This window comes from Colobus angolensis, unplaced genomic scaffold (assembly GCF_000951035.1).
Source record: "Colobus angolensis palliatus isolate OR3802 unplaced genomic scaffold, Cang.pa_1.0 Scaffold10, whole genome shotgun sequence".
NCBI lineage: Eukaryota > Metazoa > Chordata > Mammalia > Primates > Cercopithecidae > Colobus > Colobus angolensis.
Genome location: NW_012110919.1, coordinates 18,853,944 through 18,873,581, shown reverse-complemented (window position 1 = coordinate 18,873,581; position 19,638 = coordinate 18,853,944). Strand labels below are relative to the sequence as shown.

General features: G+C 44.6%; 1 protein-coding gene across 1 annotated transcript in view; it reads right to left on the bottom strand.

The window, feature by feature from the left end:
• The window catches only part of BTBD11 (BTB (POZ) domain containing 11), a 341,497-nt gene that overhangs the window by 59,956 nt on the left and 261,903 nt on the right, over nt 1-19,638 (bottom strand). The window lies entirely within an intron of this gene.

The following is a 19,638-nucleotide window of genomic DNA, read 5'->3' as shown; positions in this document are numbered from 1 at the left end:
TATTTGCCAGGCTTAGTATAAACATTTTATAAATACGAACTTGTTTAATCCTCATAATAACCCTACGATGAAGGCACTATTATTTTAAATTTATTTCACAGATAAGGAAAATGGGCACAGAGGGGTTAATCAACCTGCTTATTGTCACACAGCTGAGTAGGAGTCAGGATTTGAACCCAGCAGTCTGGCTCCATAGTCCATCCTGCTGATCACTCTGCATGGCCCAGTTCTTAGTGAGGTGCTGCCCAGCACTGGGCTGCTGTGGCTTGGAAGCGCAGGCTTCCAAAGGGATTCCTCATACTATGACTCTGGGATCCTGTACCGCAAAAGGCCCAAGCAGCCCCAATAACGATGATCACTCATACAAACACCACCCTTTATTACATGCTTATTGTGTTTCACACAGTGTGCTAAACAGCCAATTTTCACCACTTCAATGGATCCTGTCTTGGGAAGAGATCATCATCATTATTCATATTCTATCAGCAAGGAAACTGAGGCGAAGGTCTGAGTGTCTGAATCCAAAGCTTTGCCCTCACAGAGGCAGGAGAGGCTGGTGCCTAAGACCAAAATTCACATCCTAGTACTTACTTGCTCAGAGATCTTGGGCAGGTGAAAAAAACTCTCTAAGCCTCAGTCTCCCCCTCTGCAAAACAGGGATGACGGTAACAGTCCTCACTGTCTACATCTGCAATGAGGTTTAAAAGAGATAATACTTTTGAACCACTTAGCACGGTGTGTGATGATAATAATTGCCTAATACATGGAATGGGTAATTCATTGCTATGATTTTATAATTGCAGGTCCTCTCTCCAGGGATTTAATCAGGCCACCTGGACACTCCCCACCACCATCCTTCAGCCACACAGTCCTCCAATCCCAGGGCAGGTCTTTCCTTGCTGCCAAGGCCTTTTCCAATTGTTCTAGGGCCTGGACCCTCTGAGCCCAGCCCGCCTTGTGGCCTGTCACGTGCAGGGCCTCGTGAGAGCTCTGCCGTGTCTCCGGTGGCTTCTCACTTCCCTGTCCATGTGTTTCTGTTCTCATTCATCTGGGTCTCACCAGCAGTTGGCAATCTGCGACAGAGCAACTTCCAAGGCTCCTCTCCAAGGCGGCAGCCATCTGCCTGGGGAGCTGTGTGAGAGGAAAAGTCACTTTTCCTTGCTCACATGGAAGATTCCTGAAGCCCACCACTGGACGGTGTAGGCTGAGGTGTTTGGCTGTTGTGGGGATACATATGAGAGGATGCTGCCCCGTTCTGCTGCTTGGGCCCCTGGGAATTGTGGTCTGGGTTACACTATGGCTCCATCCAGCAGTCAGATTAGTTGTCTTGAAAGAGAGCAAAGATAGTAACGATAACGAAAGGCACAGTAAACATTTACGAACAGCTTTCCTAACACACTCTAGTTGATATCATGACTGGCATTTATAGACAGCTTTTCATTTGTTAAGTATTTCACATATAATAGCTCACTTAAATCTTCAAAATGACCTCATAAACTGTGGACTGCTCTGCTCGTCTTACAGAAGAAAAATTGCGGCATCGAGGTTGCATATCGGTTGCTCAAGGTCGCACGGCTTGTAGCTGATGGAGCTGGCACTCAACCCAGGCCTCCTGACTCCTCAGCCCACACCTGCATCTTGCTTAAACCCTCAGGAACCCCACAAGGTAAGCTTTCATGTCCCCATTTTACAGATGAGGAAACAGAGACTCAGAGGAGTTACATATCTGGCCCTAAAGTCACTCAGCTTCTTAGACTTCAATTTCATCCCAGATCTGTCTCATTCCAAAGTCCAGGCTCAAGTAAGACCTGTGTTTGTGGGTGAATGCCCATACTCCATCCCAGCCCATTCCACAAAATTCAACATTACTGAATACCTACTGTGTGCCACACGCTGGGGATCCACAGAGGCCAACAGGATGTGATTTCTGCTCTGGAGAACCTCAGAGTCTCAGGGGAATACCATCACTCATTCATTCATACAGACTTTTTTTTTTTGGCTTTTATAATTATTTTTAATTGGCACATAATAATTCACACACGCATATTTATTGGGCTCCAGTACCGGCCAGGCACTGGATTAGGTGATGCAACAGCAAATGAGTCAGACGCGGCTCCAGCCTCACAAGGCTTTTGTGGAAAAGGAAGTTAAGTGAGCTGTTTGCTACACAGGTAACGACATAAGTGAAAATGAAGGTACCTGGGGGGAGAAATGAGAGTACAACACTAACTCAAAATAGTAATTAAGGACCAAGTCGCCAGCCTTTCATATTCCTCTGTGGGCATAACAGAGATAGATGGTATCCAGTAGACAATAATGCTGATTTCACTTGTCTGGATACTCAGGACATCACTGAAGGGCAGCAGGGAACTGCTGGAGTTGAAATGCATGTGGACACAGCACATGTCCTTGCTGTGTTACCTTCAGCAAACTATGCCATCTGTGGCTATGCTTCCACTTTCTCATCTATTAAATGGGGAGAACAGTCCATATGTGTTAAGATTTTGGTGAGGATGAAGTGAGATCATACACACGAATATGTTTTTGTTAGGCTGGGGCACTGTTTGACAGGCACCGAGAAAAGTGGGATGTGTAATACTCATATAGACTAGAAATATCTAGATGACCTGGACCTAGGCAGCCACCTGAAATGCAGAAGAAACACTCCAGGCAGTCAACACTCCAACACCTGTTCAGGATCTCTGGGGAATCTCATGGTGGCCTTGAAACAACACCTAAACCAAGGATGGCAGACAGGGTTCAACTTGTGCATCAACTCTGATTCACTGCTGTGGTTGACTGGAGGATGGTGTCAAGGGGGATTCTGAGGCCGTGTCCAGACTTAGCCAGGAAGGAGGAACACCCAAGCCCTTGAGAACAGTTCTGAAAGCAATGGGTAATGCAGGAGCAGAGACACCGTAAGGGCCCAGATGAATGTGGTTATATCATGAGTGTATCACCCATTAGCTGTGTGACTTTGGACAAATCACATTTCTTCTAACAACTTTAGTTTCCTTGTCTGTAAAATGGGGATATTAGGCTAGGCAAGCTCTTGGGTACCTCCCAGCATGGACATTCCCTGAGTTTATTACATGTCTTCTGGTACTCATGAACCATTCTTTACTGTGTAATAGCTTTTCTCCTTTACTCTATCCCAGCATATTAGCTTCTCTGTTTTTGGTCTTATTTCATGCAAACATTTATTCCTGTGGCCAAGAAGATCACCTGGGAAAGAAATGTGTGACAATGAGTTTTAACCATCCCCACCATTGTTCTCCACTTCTTCTTCATAGTAATATAGAATCACCTGTGTCACTGAGTTTTGGCGGGGTGCAGGGTCACTTAGTTAGGGAATACATTTTCCAGACTCCGTGGCTGGCTACAGCCATGTGATTAAGTTCTCACCAACAAAACGTGAGTAGAAGTGGCATGGGTAACATTTGTGTCCAGTGGTGAGCTGAAGCCAGATCTTGCTGGCTTGTGAAAGCCAACTGTGTGCATCTTCCCCATCCTGTGTTCAGTAACATCTCATTGCTAACTTGAAATCAGCCATACTGGGGGTATTTACACCATGGAAACTGGCAAACACTGCAAATCACAGCTCTCACCACCCTCCTGGGACAGATGATTGTTAAACATTTACCAGCATGACACAATGTCATTTGATTAAAAGGAAGCTCCTAGCTCTGACTTTCCCTTTGTCCCTTTCCCCAGCTGATAAGCAGACTTGCCATAGTCCTAGCTTTGACTATGCAGGTGAGCCTAATGCTCCAGGGCCAACTTCTTCTTAAAAGGCAACACAGTCAATAATTTAGGCTTGTAGGCCATATGGTCTCTGTTGTAATTAGTCAATTCTGCTGTTAGAGCTTGAAAACAGTAAACAAATAGGTGTGGCTGTGTTCCAATAAAACTATTTAAACAGAAGGCTGACCCAGGGGCCACAGTTTGCTGACTCCTGCTTTCAAGGAACTGCAAAGCAACAAGATGAAAGGAACTTGGGTCCTCTAAAGATCTTGTGGAGAAGTCACCCCACCAACCTGCAATGGCCGATATATTACATGACAGAGAAATACCGTCTTTTAGTCAAGCCACTGTACTCTGGAATCATTCTGTTATGGAAGCTGGTCATCAATCTAATACATGAACTCAGAAAATACCTGCCTGCTACGGTTTGAATGTCCCCACCAAAACTAATTGAAATGTAATTGCTATTGTGATAGTGTTTTGAGGCGGGACCTTTGGAAGGTGATTGGGTGATGAGAGCTCTGCCCTCAAGAATGGCTTAGTGCTATTATCATGGGAGTGGGCTAGTTATTGCAGAGGTGAGGTCAGCTGCCATTCTCTCTGTATCGTGCATGCCCACTTGCCCTTCTGCCATGGGATGACTCTCACCAGATGCTGGTGCCACACTCTTGGACTTTCCAGACTCTAACTGTGAGCCAAATAAAGCTCTTTTCTTTATAAACGCCCATTCTGTGGTATTCTGTTATAGCAACAGAAAATGGACTAAGACCATGCCCATTATGGCTACTGTCTTAATAGGTCAGAATGGAAACATATCTTTCCTGGAATTTACAGGGCCAGATCGGGCTGCTTTCTCCAATTTCCTAATTTCTGGAGCTCAAGATAAGAATGTTGGAGTCTGCAGACTCAGAATATCTAGGAGAATAGGGGTTTCATTTATGAGAGTCTGGTGATGCATTTATGGCCCACAGGGCATTAAAAAAGCACAACAATGTGCCGTTGAGTTTGTCTGTGGTTACACTTCAGGCTGTCCAGTAGGACTCTAAGGGATGCACCAGGGTTGCAGGTGTCTGCTGTGTCCAGCTCTAGTTTCTAAGTTTACTGGACACCTGAATAAAGTCAGCCTGAGGTGGGACAAGAGCAAGATTTGGTGTTTTATGCTTTTATTTAAAAGCAACCCAGCGATTCTCAAAGAGCCACGAGGAAAGCCACATTCTGTTCTTATTGTGAGGCAGGGAGGTGTGAGTGGAAGAGAACTTAAGGAAGGGGGAAGGAATGTGGAGGGGTAAGGAGAGTAGGGAGGGAAGGAGGGAGAGGCTCTTGGCCTGGATGCAGAGGGGAAAACTCTAGAGCTTGTGGCCAGTGCAATCCTAAGACTCGTGCTGTGTGCCAATACGGTGTTTGAAGACTATTTTGTTGTTGTTGTTTGAGATGGAGTCTTGCTCTGTCACCTAGGCTAGAGTGCAGTGGTGCAATCTCAGCTCACTGAATCCTCCACCTGCCAAGTTCAAGTCATTCTCCTGCCTCAGCCTCCTGATTACAGCTGGGATTACAGTCGTCCACCACCATGCCTGGCTAATTTTTGTATTTTTAGAAGAAACGGGGTTTCACCATGTTGGCCAGGCTGGTCTTGAACTCCTGACCTCAAATGATCCACCCGCCTGGAACTCCCAAAGTGCTGGGATTACAGGCATGAGCCACTGCGCCAGGCCAAATTTGAAAACTTTTATGTGGGACACATACTTGCTCAGTTCCCCCCGTTGCCCCACATTTAACTGGATCCACCCATGTGTTTCCTGCCTGGCCCTGGTGACATTTGCAATTGGATCCTTGACTGGAATAGGGTGCAATGTAATATGTTCTAGTATTACAGATGAATATTGAGGAACTAATATTTTAAGAAATCTTCATTAATTCATTCTTGTCACCTGTTAAATGTCAAACAGTGTGCTAGGCATTCTTGAGTGCTTCCATACCTAATATTTTATGATTCTCAAATAATACAGCAAACACATAGCATTTATTATGTGCCAGGAACTATTCTAATTATATATACACATACAATATTTATAAATATATGTGAATATATGTATATATACACATATGCTTATATATATAAATATTACCTATCTATATGTGAATATAAATATGTGAAATAATATATGTGAATGCATATATGTATAAATATATATGCATACATATATACACATTCACATATATGATCTTATCTAATCCTTACTTGAGTCCCACAAAATTTATCTTAATTTTTCAGAAGAGAAAATGACAGCACAGAGAGGCTAAGAAACTTTCCCAAGGTCACACAGCTAGTCAGTGGTAGAACTGAGATTTGAAACCAGGCAGGCTATTGCTGGAGCCTATTCTTCCCGCTCAACTCCACTGCCCCTCTCTGCTATCAAAGGCCTTCCACATTTGCTTAGATTCTCTTCCCATGCTGCTGTCTGGGCAACTAACTACTAGATGCCAGGTACTGGGTGAGGTGCCAAAGAAATATATATTCCCAATCATAGGCTTCAAGTTTAAGGTTGTCTTGCCATTGCGCCTCTGAGAAGTTCCCCACCTCTCAAGCATTTCTTTTCCCTCCCATTGCAGCCAACAAGGCCTGCTTCCCACTCTGAATACACATTTCCCTACTGCTTTCTTGCCTGTATGCATGGGGTGCTCCTCAGGTGAAATCTGCTCTCCTGTGGCTTGCTTTCCTTCAAATCATATTCTAGAAACAGATCCCATATACCAGCTTCTGACTTGCAGGGTTCCAGAATGTCAGTGCTGAAAGAGATTGCACAGCCCAACTCCTCACCTTCTTAAGATCAGGAAACTGGGAGCACCAGAAGGGCTGACTAATTTGTCTGAGTCACAGTCATATTTAGGAAAAAAATCCATCTTTTTTCCAAAGTAATTCAGCAAGTCTCTCCATGAACACATTTAGGTTTGCATAGGTTAGTGATTCTCAACCAGGGTCGATTTTTGTCACCCAGGGGACATTTGGAGACATTTTGGCTGTCACACAAGAGGTGCTGCTGGTATCTAGTAGGTAGAGTCAAGGGTGCTCTTAAACATCCCTCAATACACAGAGTGCCCCCCACCAACAACAGCCCCCAGCAACAAAGAATTATCCAGCCCCAAATGGCGTAGTGCTGAGGTTGAAAGACCCTGGTGTAGGGTAATACAATTTTTTTGCATCATCTTTTATATATCAAGCAGTTCCCATTACAGGATTTTGTAAATGTGACAATAAAATGGTGCCTTCAGAAATGAGTTGTGAAATGGCAAATCAGAGGACGACATGTCTGACTCGGATACTGGCCCCCCTCCTCAAGCACACTTCCCCAAGAATGCTGTAGTCAAACTCCCTTTCATAGGCTTCCAGTCTCCTGGTTGATGATTTTTTTCCCTTTTCTTTTGGGTAACAAAAAGATGAACAAATTGAGAGTGCTTTGTGCTGAGGTAAGTACACCAAGATCTCTGAGCACCTTTCTAAGAAAGAAAGAAAAAAATTATATTATCTCAGCAAATGGAACATGTAATGCTTGCAAAAGTTCCTAGGAGGAATCTTTGTCCAAAAATCATGCCCACTTGCTGTTTAATGCTGCTACTAAAGTACAGAAAATAACCAGCTCATTAAACCTGCCTTAGATAAGGTAAAGCAAGTGATTCCAAGTCCTCCTCCCTACCAATTCTTTCTGACTTAGGAGAGATACCAAAAGATAGAAATTCTGGGTCTGTCTGAATATGTTTAAAAATATTTATTTCAAAAGCAAGGGCTGCAGACGCCCAGGAGAATGAAACTATGGTGCACATGTCTGAATGTGTTGTCATGTGATTTTGAGTAGAAAATGATGAAGCAGCATTATCTTGCTACAGCATCATGGCTTATGTTCAAAGAGTCAAAAATGAGGGCCACCTCCAGAGAAGGAGTCACCTCTAATTAAGGATGCAAGCCCTTAATGCATCTTCTTTGGCAGAGACTGTTTGCTGTCTTTCAGACCTTACCTTTTTTATGTATTGCTGCAGGTCTTGAATTTTTAACTGGACACATGGCTGCTCAAATAAAGACTACATTTCCCAGAGTCTCTTGCCGCTATATATGGGCATATGACCAAGTGCTGGCCAATAGAAAGTGAGGGGAAGTGACATGTGCAATCTCTAGGGGCATGCCCTGCCCTTCTATTTTCTCTTTTCCCACTGGATAGATGTAGTCCTGCTGGGTGGGGCCATGCAGAGGAAGGTATCACCCAAGGGATGGCAGAGCAACAAGAGGGAAAGTGGCTAGGTCCCCAACCTTGTGGAGTTGCCCAGGGTTGCTTATGTCTGGACTGCTATATGATGGAGATTTTAAAACTCCTATCTTATCCAAGCCACAGGTATTTTGAATGTCCATTATAACTAATGAATCTATATCCTAATTAATCCATTCCACAAATGGTTTTCAAGTTTAGATCAATTCAGTGAAGTACTTCAGGGAAGTGCTAAGTATATGCTAGCTAGTGGGCTCGGTGCTGGAGATTCAAGATGAAAGTACACACGCCATCCACCCTCCAAGGAATTCTAGAAAGAACTGATGGCCTTCTTCATAACAGTTTTCACCAATAAACAAACCAAATTCCTGAAGTGTTAGGGCAAATTTCTAGTTTTCCAATCCCCAAATGCACTCCTAGTAAGACCAGTCCCACAAGATGCTCTATGATGGGTCCACAATTTTTTTCTGCAAAGGGCCAGATAGTATGTTAGGCTTTGAGGACCACATGTTCTCTATCATAACTACTCAACTCTGCCACTGTAGTGGGAAAGCAGCTGCAGAATACTAAATGAGTGGGAGGGGCTGTTTTCCCACACAACTTTACTTATAAAAATAGGTAGCAAGCAGCTATAGTTTGCTCACCCCTTCTCTATGGTAAAATATTTACACAGAATAACCTTCTTTTTGAGAGTTATAGGAAACATAGGATGTTAAAGCACTGAGAATTTTTTTAAAGCTTATTTAATTTTAAGCTAGTGTTCCTCAAATTTATTGAATCACTTAACTTTTCTTTATAATGCATATTCATATCCCAGAACTTGCTTTCTCAATGTGTTATTGCAAATACTGGCTAGGTAGATAACTTTTATTGTTAATGCATTATTTTCAGCACACATAAAATATAGAGTAATATAATGACCACCTACATGCTGACCATCCAACACAATTGAAATAATAAAGCCTTACAAGCACAAAGGCCCCTGCACCCCGCCTCTTGACTCCATCATCTTGTCTACCTTTCTGAGTACCCTCTCTCCTGAATTTGACATTTATCATTCCTATGCACGCTTTATTCTTTTTACTACATATATAAATTCCTAAAAATATACAGGATGTTTTGCTTGTTGGTGAACTTTATAGAAGTGTTAGCATACTGCATAAATCCTTCTTCAACTTGCTTTTTTTGTATAATATTTGAGAGTTGGCCATGTAATAACAGGCTGATCTAGTTCATTTATTTTCATCGTTACTTGGTTTTCCATTGAATGAACACAACACAATATAATTTATTTATCCATTCTCTCTAGGCAGCTTGTTTTTTCCTCTCTTTTGCTATTACAAAATGCATTTATGAGTATCCATGTACATGCCTCCTTATTTCTATATGGAAAGCCTTTCTCTAGGGTATAGACCTAGAGTAGAACTGTATCTTTTCAAGTTTACTTTAAAGTAGATCCAGAGTCGCCTCCAGTGGTGTTTGAGAGTTTTCACTATTCTACATCTTTGCTTGAATTTGTTATTGTCAGATTTTATTTATTTATTTACTTTGGCCAATCTAACTGGTATGAAATGCATACCTGAGTGTGATCTTGAATTGCATTTCCAGGATTACTAGTGAGGTTGGGGACTTTTCACATATTTCTTGGCTCTTTGATAAGTATTTCAATGCTAAGGCTTCACAGGGAGTTCTCGCATTGGAAATGCTGATGACGCTAGATTGATGTGGTGCATCTGACTTCCTAAGAGGAACTGAGGCTGGAGGCTGAGCCTTTCAAGATGACCCCAAAGGCCTGGTGCAAAAGTGACTTTCACATTTCCCATTTATTCTTTGATTAGGGCTGCCTTTCTAGTAGAGAGAATGTAGCCTTTGGAATAAGACAGACCTGACTCAAATTCCATATGGGTCACATTCTCCGTATAACCATGGGCAGGTTTCTTAACCCCTCGGAGTTCCAAGTTCCTCAGGTATGGAGAAGAAAAGGAATCCCCTTGTAGGGCTGAAGGAAACTGAATGGAGGTGGGCATGAGAAATGCCCAGAACTGGGTCTGGTCCATGCAGGCTCTTGATTGTTCCTGCCATCTTGTGGAGATATAAGAGAGGGCATGAGCTGCAGTTATTCTTATTTCCTTTGCCCGTGACATGCCTCAGTTTCCCCCACAGGTAACAGTGTCCCTGCATGATGTGGTCTGGGTATGTGTCCCTGCCCAAATTTTAATTCCCTGTGTTGGAGGAGGGGCCTGGTGAGAGGTGATTGGATATGGGGGTGGAAATCCCCCTTGCTGTTCTCATGATAGTGAGTGAGTTCTCATAAGATCTGGTTGTTTAAAAGTGTGTAGTTCCTCCCTGTTTGCCCTTTTCCTCCTGCTTCAGCCATGTAAGACTGGCCTACTTCCCCTTCCACCATGATTGTAAGTTTCCTGAGGCTTCCCCAGCCATGCTTCGTGTACAGACTGTGGAACACTGAGTCAATTAAACCTCTTTTCTTCATAAATTACCCAGTTTCAGGTATTAATAGTTCTTTATAGCAATGTGAGAACAGACTATTTCCATGCCATTTTGCATATCTAACATCTGACCACAAAACTGAGTAATTTTCAGAGCTAGAAAGGACTTTGGAGATCATTCAATCTGGTGGTTCTTAACCTTTTGTAGGGTGATTTAATGAAATGGCATGTATGCACTGAATGTTGTGATGTCTACAAGCTTTTTAAAGTATGGGACTGGTTCCTTGTTACCAAAAATACTTTTGTCCTGGCTTTGTGCTAAGCACTTTCTACTAAGCACGTGACTTTGTAGTAAGTACTGCTGGCCTGACTAATTGCTAAGGAAAGATAATGTCCTCATGTAATTAATATTTTAAACTAGAGTTTGGGAGCTTTGCTGGCCTGAGGAAATAAGCATCTTGGTTAGAAATTTAATAGACTCAAGAGTAGGCCAAAAATAAATAAATATATAATCAATAAATTTCTGTTTCCCAAGAAGCCAAATCCCACATGGCTAACTACATACCCTCAATACTGCCAGCCGGAATCTGAAGGCTTACTTTGGAAGCAAGCCTCAAATGCCATTTAAGATGTAGTTCCCTGTGTTGCTATAAGTACCAAATGTGTTTCTGTTTTGCTTTTAACACTTTGGAAGCTCAGAACTAATTCCAAGTGTTGGCAAACTGTCTGCTGCCTGCAGTCTGGTTTCCACCCACACCAGCCTGTTGGAACTGCTGTTGTAAAGGGCACTAATGAATTCCTCACTGCCAGCCCAGTGGCCTCCTTTCTCTGCTGATGTTGCAATCTTGGATTCTGGTGACCTCTTTCCATCTTAGTTTCCCTAGTCCCTGCTACCTTATTCTCTCTGGGCTCTTCTATGACTGCACCACTCTTCCTTGTCTCAGTGACTCCTCTTCATCAGTTGCTTCCAGGGGCAACGTCCTCCACACCCACAGCTTCAACATTCACCTGTTTGCCAAGTGCCCCCAGAGGCTTCCTTAGTTAAGGCCTCTCTTCTGAGTTCTACATCTGAGTTCTCACCTGTCTATTAGTGTGTTTATGTAGAAGCCTTTTTGCATCTAAATTAATAAAGGAGGCTGGGCGCAGTGGCTCATGCCTATAATCCCAGCACTTTGTGAGGCTGAGGCAGGCGGATCACTTGAGGTCAGGAGTTCCAGACTAGCCTGGCCAACATGGCGAAACCCTGTCTCTACTAAAAAAAAAAAAAAAATACAAAAATTAGCCAGGCATGGTGGTGGGCGCCTGTAATCCCAGCTACTTGGGAGGCTGAGGCAGGAGAATCGCTTGAACCCAGGAGGTGGAGGTTGCAGTGAGCTGAGATCACGCCACTGTACTTCAGCCTGGGTGATAGAGTGAGACTCCATCTCAAAACGAAAAAAAAAACTAGTCCAGGAAAAGTCTCGGTCTGCTCACTTACAGTACCACGAACACACTTCCTATCAGCTCTGCATCCTTCATTCATTCAACAATTATTGATTGGGCCCCAACTATGTGCCAGGCCCCACAATCAAGGCAACTTATTTCTGCCCCAGCCCTAAAGAGAGGAGGAGACCAGCTGTGAATACAAGTCCAGGCTGTGAATCTTTCTTCTGTAATAGTCCATGCCCCCTTGTGTCTCTCCTAGTCTCTGCTCATTCTGCTCACTTGGGACAAGGCCCAGCCAACCAGGGACCATGTTTCCCATCTGCACAGATCCTCCTTCCCCTCTGCTATCTTTTCCCATTAGTGAGCCCCTCTCTGATTACAAATGCTAGATACAAATGATGGATGTTCAACTGCTTTGATTATGGTTTTGGACGCCAGCCAGTGATGGCTTTCCAAATCTCATATTTCAGAGGCAACAGAAAACCTGAGTCACACAGAGGAACCCTGGAGTCACAGGTGGGGACAGTGACTCCCAAGCCAGACAGTCCCAGCTGATTTTCTTCCAGCAGTGGCAGAGTGTCCAAGACACACCAGACCTCAGTGAGAGTTACCAACCATATCCCAAATGGTATACTGCCACATCTCTTCAAGGTATTTATTTCCCCTTCTTTTCAGAGGGCAATGAGGCTATTGTTTTTGACAACCAGAAAGAACTGACCTTCTTGGTCAAGAGGGGAGAAAATAAGCTAATATTTCATGTGCATTTACTACGACACAAGTATTGTGCTAAATGGTTTGTATACATTATTTAATCTAATCCTCTCACAACCTTATGAGGTGGGTATAATTATTGTCCTTATTTTACAGATACAGAAATTGAGGCTCAGAGAGGTGAGTAACTTGCCTAAGGTCACACAGAGTAAGTAGTGCAGCCAGGATTTGAACCCAGGCAATCAGGCTCCAAGTCCTGTGGTTCTAACCACAGTGCTCTGCTTTCTTTCTGGTCAGATGCTGGAGTGTGGACTTAATTCCCTGGTAAACTTGCTCCAATAAAGAGGCCTGATAAGGACTCTCTCACTTGGATGGACAACCAACATTTAAAAAATGGAACCCGGCTGGGTGGGGTGGCTCACGCCTGTAATCCCAGCACTTTGGGAGGCCGAGGTGTGTGGATCACCTGAGGTCAGGAGTTCCAGACCAGCCTGGCTAACATGGCGAAATCCTCTCTCTACTAAAAATACAAAAATTAGTCGGGCATGGTGGCACATGCCGGTAATCCCAGCTACTCAGAAGGCTGAGGCTGGAGAATCACTTGAACCCGGGAGGCGGAGGTTGAGGTTAGCTGAGATCATGCCACTGCACTCCAGCATGGGTGATAGAACAAGAGTCCATCTCAAACAAACAAACAAACAAACACCACACATACAAAAAATGGAACCCATTAGTACTTCTCCCACATTGTCCTGTGCCGCATTTGTTAAAACCATCCCTAGTGACACACTCTCCCATGTCAGAAACTTCAGAGTCAACTTTTAATGTAAACATTTGGTGAGGGGCCTACTAGGCAACACAGGCACATGCCACAAAACCCAACATTCCAAGTCTGTTTCCCTCCTACCACTGCCTCCCAGTGTTACGGGTTGACCTGTGTTCCCCAAAAAGATACGTTAAGTCCTGACTCCTTTTCCATGTGGGTATGACCTTATTTGGAAACAGGGTCTTTGCAGATATAATCAAGTTAAGATGAGGCTATTACGGTGGGCCTTAATCTATTATGACTACTGTCCTTACAACAAGATGGAAATTTGGACACAGACACAGAGGGAAGAGGGCCATGTGAAGATGGAAGCAGAGATTGGAGTGATGCTGCCATGAGCCAAGGAACGCCTGCAGCCACCAGAGGCTGAAAAAGTCAAGGAAGGATCTTTGACTTTAGAGGGAGGCTTTTGAAGGAGTATGGCCCTGCAGCACCTTGGTTGTGGATTTTTAGCCTCTAGAAAGGTGAGACAATAAATGTCTGTTGTTTTAAGCCAGCCAGTGTGTGGTACTTTGTAACTGCAGCCCTAGGAAACTGATACTCCCAGCTTCCCAATTCCCCTCTTTGGAGACGTCTCTGGTTATCCGTTTCTTATCCATCCTTCCAGAGGCAGCCTAAGCATATACAGCAAATACACATGTGTGTATTTCACACAAGGCCAGTGCTGACACTGTATACCCTGCTGTGTATAGATTATTTTTTATTTGAGAACACTCCAGGACCATTTTTTAAATTGTGATAAAATAGACGTAACATCAAATTTATCACTTTAACCATCTTTAAGTGTACAGATCTGTGCATTAAGTATATTCACATTGTTTTGCAACCATCTATCTCCATCTGAAACTCTGAACCCATTAAACACTCAATCCCCCATTCCTGCTCCCCCTGCCACCAGGGCCACTTAGAATATTTATCACTCCCTCTTCTTGACATTCATCACCAAGTCCTGCTGCTTCTGTCTTCTCTGTTTCTGTTGCATCCTTCCCTGTTTCTCCATCCTCACTGCTCCTGCCTTCCTCCAGCTGTCAGCCTCTCACGTGGATCACTGACTCCAGGCTCCCCTGCCTCTGCCCGCCTCAGCCCACTGTCCACAATGCCAACAGCCCATCTTTCTAAAATATAGATCTGTTGTCATTTCCTTGTTTACAAATCTGCGACAGCTCCTACCCCCTGCAGACACTGCCACAGTTCTTTTGCATAGCATCAAAGACCTTCCATGGTGAGTGTGGCCCTGCATTCAGCTCTGTAACCAATGCCTGGTACAGGGCCCATCCCACAGTGGGTGCTCCTTGTTTGTTGAGCCCTATGCTCTCTCTGTCTGAATTCCTCGTGTTTCTTCCAACAGTTTCCCACCTTGAGGCCTTTGCTATGTGGTTCCCTCTGTGTGGACTTATTTCTCTAACGCCTTCTCCCCTTCTTCCCCATTTTCACCTTCTCCACCTGATACATTTCTTTATTCTTCAGGATTTCAATCAAATGGCACCTCAGCAGGGAGGTCATTTCTTGCTCCCTCAAACCTAGATCTCTACTGACCTCCCTAGAGCAGTCACCACATTCTTCTGTAATTACGTGTGGGCCTCTCTGCCCACCTCCCACCCAGCCAAGCACAGAGCAGGCCAGCACACAGCAGGTGCTCCATACATGTTTGCTGAGTGCAAGGTACTAGCCTGGCTCCTCGAGCAGGCTCCGAGGCCTGTCCCTGACTCTGTTAAGCGAGGACAGCTGAGCCCCAAAGCAACTCCCCAGGGATCAGGGAGAGGGCAGTTTTTCTGTTTTCTGGGAGGCGCTAATGCATTGACATCAGTTCTGGGGAGGCAGTGGCTCAAAATGGGTCACCACGGGGCCGTGGCGTGGAGTGTGATGTCTGCTGGAGGTGAAGAAGGGGTTGGCAGCCCAGCCGGAGAGTCTGTGGGGAGTTGCAGGATTTGTTCAGGGCCAGCTAAGGACAGGGCATTCAAGGAGAGAGGAGAGAGAAGTTTCTGATTCTGTGAGAGGCTGGGGAGTTTTCCAAGGCCTCATAGAGCCACGCGCTGGGCCTAGGTGCTCAGCCTCTGCAGGTGACCTGTGGAGGGAAAGATGGGGGAGGTCCCAGGTCTGAATTCAGGGGTCAACATGTGGACATGACTGGGGGAAATGGCTGGTGCGGATGCAGCTCTAGACGGCTTATGGAAAGCCATAAGCCCCTTGCCCCATAAGATACCAAGCTTTTCTTTAAAGCAGGAGCATGACCCTGTCCCTGCCCCTGCAAGGTCCTGAGGAGCTGTCCGAACACCTGATGGATGTGTCCCTCCCTCCTCACTTCCTCTCTACCCCCTCACCCTGTTTCGCTTTCTTTGTGGCACTCAGGCTCTATGAAATAATCTTGCTCACTGGTTCGCTATTGTTTACCATCCGTATCACCCCAGTGACATTTACGTCCTGGGGACACCATATCTCCTGACCCCAGAAAAAGATCAGGTACCATACAGATCTCAGGAGGGAATGGATGGTAACTTTTGACACCAACGGTTGGAATTCCCCTTATCTGGATGATCTTCTTCTCAAAGGGCCACAGAGGTTGTCCTGTGTGGGCTGGGCAGGCCTCAGCACCCCATTCATCTTTGGTAAATGAACCTGAACTTCCAGCTGTCAATATAGAGTTGTATTTTAGGAAAAGTGCTGTTGAGGCCCAGCCTTCACCTTATAATCCAATTTGGCCCACACCAGACAAATAACAAAACCTGTCAGCCTCAAAAGGTGCCCAGGGGACCTGGGAAGGGTTGAAAGTAGCAGGTCATAGAGTGGTGCAATTCGTTAAATTCATCCCTGACCCCCCCCCAAGTTTCCCCAGCTCACAAGGCAGCTGTTACTACCATTTTCACAGAGGATGAACCAAGTCCTGTGAGATGGGGGAGGGGATTTGCCCAAGGTCACCTGCTGGAAAGCAGCAGACCTAGATGAGAGCATCTGTGTGGGGATTGGCACTTAGTAGGTGCTCAATAAATAGAGCAAAGGCAAGAATATAATGACTCAGGTTTCCTGAGTCCCATTCTAATACTCTTTGCAGCTTACCACCCCTAAACTTTCCCATTCTGGAACAGCTCAAAATCTGGTTTACATTGCAGAAACACTCACAAAATGAGTAACCATTTTCTGAAATAAACTCGTGGTTCAAACAGCCCCCAAATCCTGTTGATAGGTACCATTTATCAGCTAAGAGAGGACTTAAGAACACCCCTGACTACCTTTATTTTAACACGGCCTTCACTCCAGAGCAGAAAAATGGCCCCTTACATGAGGAAAATGACAGTATTTACTCTGTATATTTCCGAAGTGTTTCAAAACCAGTAATTAAGAAAACATAAGAAACCCTGTCAAATGTATTAATTGCTCTTTTCTTCCCTTCCACTGCCCTCCCCACTCCTTCACCTTCCAAAGAACAAGAAAAAAGGTGGGGGGAGGGAGGGGTGGCGGGGAGAATTCACAGGTTTGTATTATCTGATACTTTAATTAAGGAAGAATAAATGGGACACCACTGTGAGCTTAGAAACGCAGCCTCATGGAATGGAATTCCTTTTTGAATAAACCTGATCACCATGGTGAGACTTTCCCTTAGCTGCATAAAGACAAAAGCAGAGCTCTGGCAGCTTTTGATCAAGGTCACTCTGCAAATCAATGGCAGTGCCAGCATCAGACCTGGGAATCCTTGACTCTGGTCTCTCTGTCCCGGCTGGTATCCAGGCTGCCTCCCACCAGGAAACCTCGGCCAGCTGGTAGGTAATTATATGTGCTAATAGTCACTGACACTCCAGCCGCCAACACCACGTCCCAAGTTCCCGCATTTGTTAGAACACCAAACTGCCTTCCCCTTTCTAGGGCTGTTTATTTAGAAAGAAGGAGCTCAGCTCTGACCGACTCAGAACTAGGAGCCCACCTGGCAACTTCTAAAATGAATGTCTGGGAGGGGAGAGAGGCAAGGAGACTGGAGTTTTATATTATTTGCCAAGTCCTCTATTCTAGCCCTGCTCTGCCTCACAGCAGCTGTGTGACCTTGGACAAGTCCCATAACCTCAGTGGGCCTCAGCCTTCTCATCTGCAAAATGGGATAATAAAAGCTGTCTTGCACGGTTGTTGGGGACAGCTATGTACACACCACACAGACCGTAAGTGTAAGAAACAGGGTGGGTCCCTGGTATCTATCTGTTGGGTGTCTTGAATGAACAAAACTTCTTTGATCCTGTTACCTGCAAAATGGAGACAGTAATTCCTACTTCATGTCACATTAAATGAGATTAGAAAATATATGTGTAGATATATCTGTATGTTGATTAGTCTGAAAAATGTGTATTCTTTTGAAAAGAAATGGTTTATCCTTTCATGTCCTGAATGTTTTGTAGCTAATAGAACTTGTAAGTCCTTCACTTACTATTTAGGTAAGCTAACTCAATATTTTAGTTTTCTCTTTGAAGATGATTTCCAAATCAAATGAAAATTTAGCTCGAACAATCAATCAGTATATTGTCTGTACACAAATCATCATTCAGGAGACAAATGAGTCAAGAATGAAGACATAAATGATTAAAAAGAGCCCAGGGACTCAGAGGAACCAACTTCCTCTGTTCCTCTGTACATTCTGGCCTGTGTGCACGTCGCATTCACATCCTGAAAGCCAGGGCTGAGGCTTCAAACTGGACAGATGCTGAAATTGAAATCCTTGGTGTGACTGTCAGAATGACACACAACTGGTTGCTAGACCATGCAGAAAGAACTCTGTGCTGGGGGAGGGGTGCAGAGATGGAGAGTGGCCCCTGAGGCTCATGTTCAGTCTGCAAAATTGTGAAAAGGGACAGAGCCATCAGGAAGATAGCATCCTCCGAGAGGGCTTGTCTAGGTCTAGGGTGAGGGAGCAGAAAAATGACACATGGTTGTATCAGTGGGTCTCTGGGTGTGATATATGGCTCCCAACTCTGTCACTTACCATCTGTGTGATGTTGGCAGAGTTACCTAATGTCACTAAGCCTTGATTCCCTCCTCCGCAAAATGGGGCAGCACTGCTTTTTCTGAAAACCAATGTTTGTTTTGAGGCTCTTATGAGAAAGTATTAAAGGTCTTCAAAAATTATAGAATAATACCTAACTAGGAGCCGCCTCATTATTTCAGTGGTAGCAGAGACTCGGGGAATTTAGTTAAAAATGACCGCTTTATAGGCACTTACTTCCTTTCAGGCATTGTTTGAATGAATAGTGCACATTCATTATCCCACTTCATGCTCACACCAACCTCTAAGCAGAGTGCTATTCACATTTCCACATTACTCATGGGAAAACTAAGGTCCAGAGAGGTTAACTAGCTTGCCCAAGTTTGCACAGTTGATTAACTCTGGTGGTGAGATCTGGACCCAGGCAATGGCATCCTGGAGCCCAGGCTCCTAACTTTTAAGTTGTGGGGTCTCCTGAAGGTATGACAAACAAAGAATGCTTTGTCAGTTAGCACTAAGAAAACATCTAACCTTTCCTGCCACCCAGCAGTCCCAGGCTTCCTGCAAAAGGAGAGCAGGAGCTGCAAAGACATCCAGGTTGGAGATCGGGGCAATGGGCAGGAGTGGCGGGAGTGAGAATGTCCCCCCCACCCCTGAAAACAGGAGGCAGGACAGTCTGGTGGCAGAGGCTGGACTTAGAATAGGACCACAAGAATTTCTTCCTTGGTACCTCTACCTACAAGCTGCTCTACCAATGGTTCCTAATCTGTAAAATGGGAAGATTATGCCAACCTCATGACGCCCCTTCAGGGATTAAAGGAAAGAAATCTTTTGTTGCAATTGATAACCAGCACATAGTAGGTGCTCAGTGAATGACCTCACCTCTCCCTGAGATGGGCTGTTATTGTAGGTGGCAAGGTACAAGGCATGGTGGCACAACCAGAAAATGCCTGGACAAAAATCTGAAGGCAGGAAAGCTCAGTGGTTAGAACTATGATCCCAGGGCTCTGGGTTGCCTGAATTCATATCCTGACTCTATTATTTACTACTCCTGTGACTTTGAGCATGGTATTTAACCTATCTGTGCCTCAGTTTCCTTACCTTTGAAGTGAGCATAATCACAGTACCTACTGTACAGCGTTTGGGAAACATTCATCTGTGTAAAGCACTTAGAACAGTGCTCGGCATGTGGTAAACATCCAATAAATGCTAGCAATTATGACTTTGACTAGCTCTCTGCATGTTCTTGGGCTGAGGGACAGCTCTGGG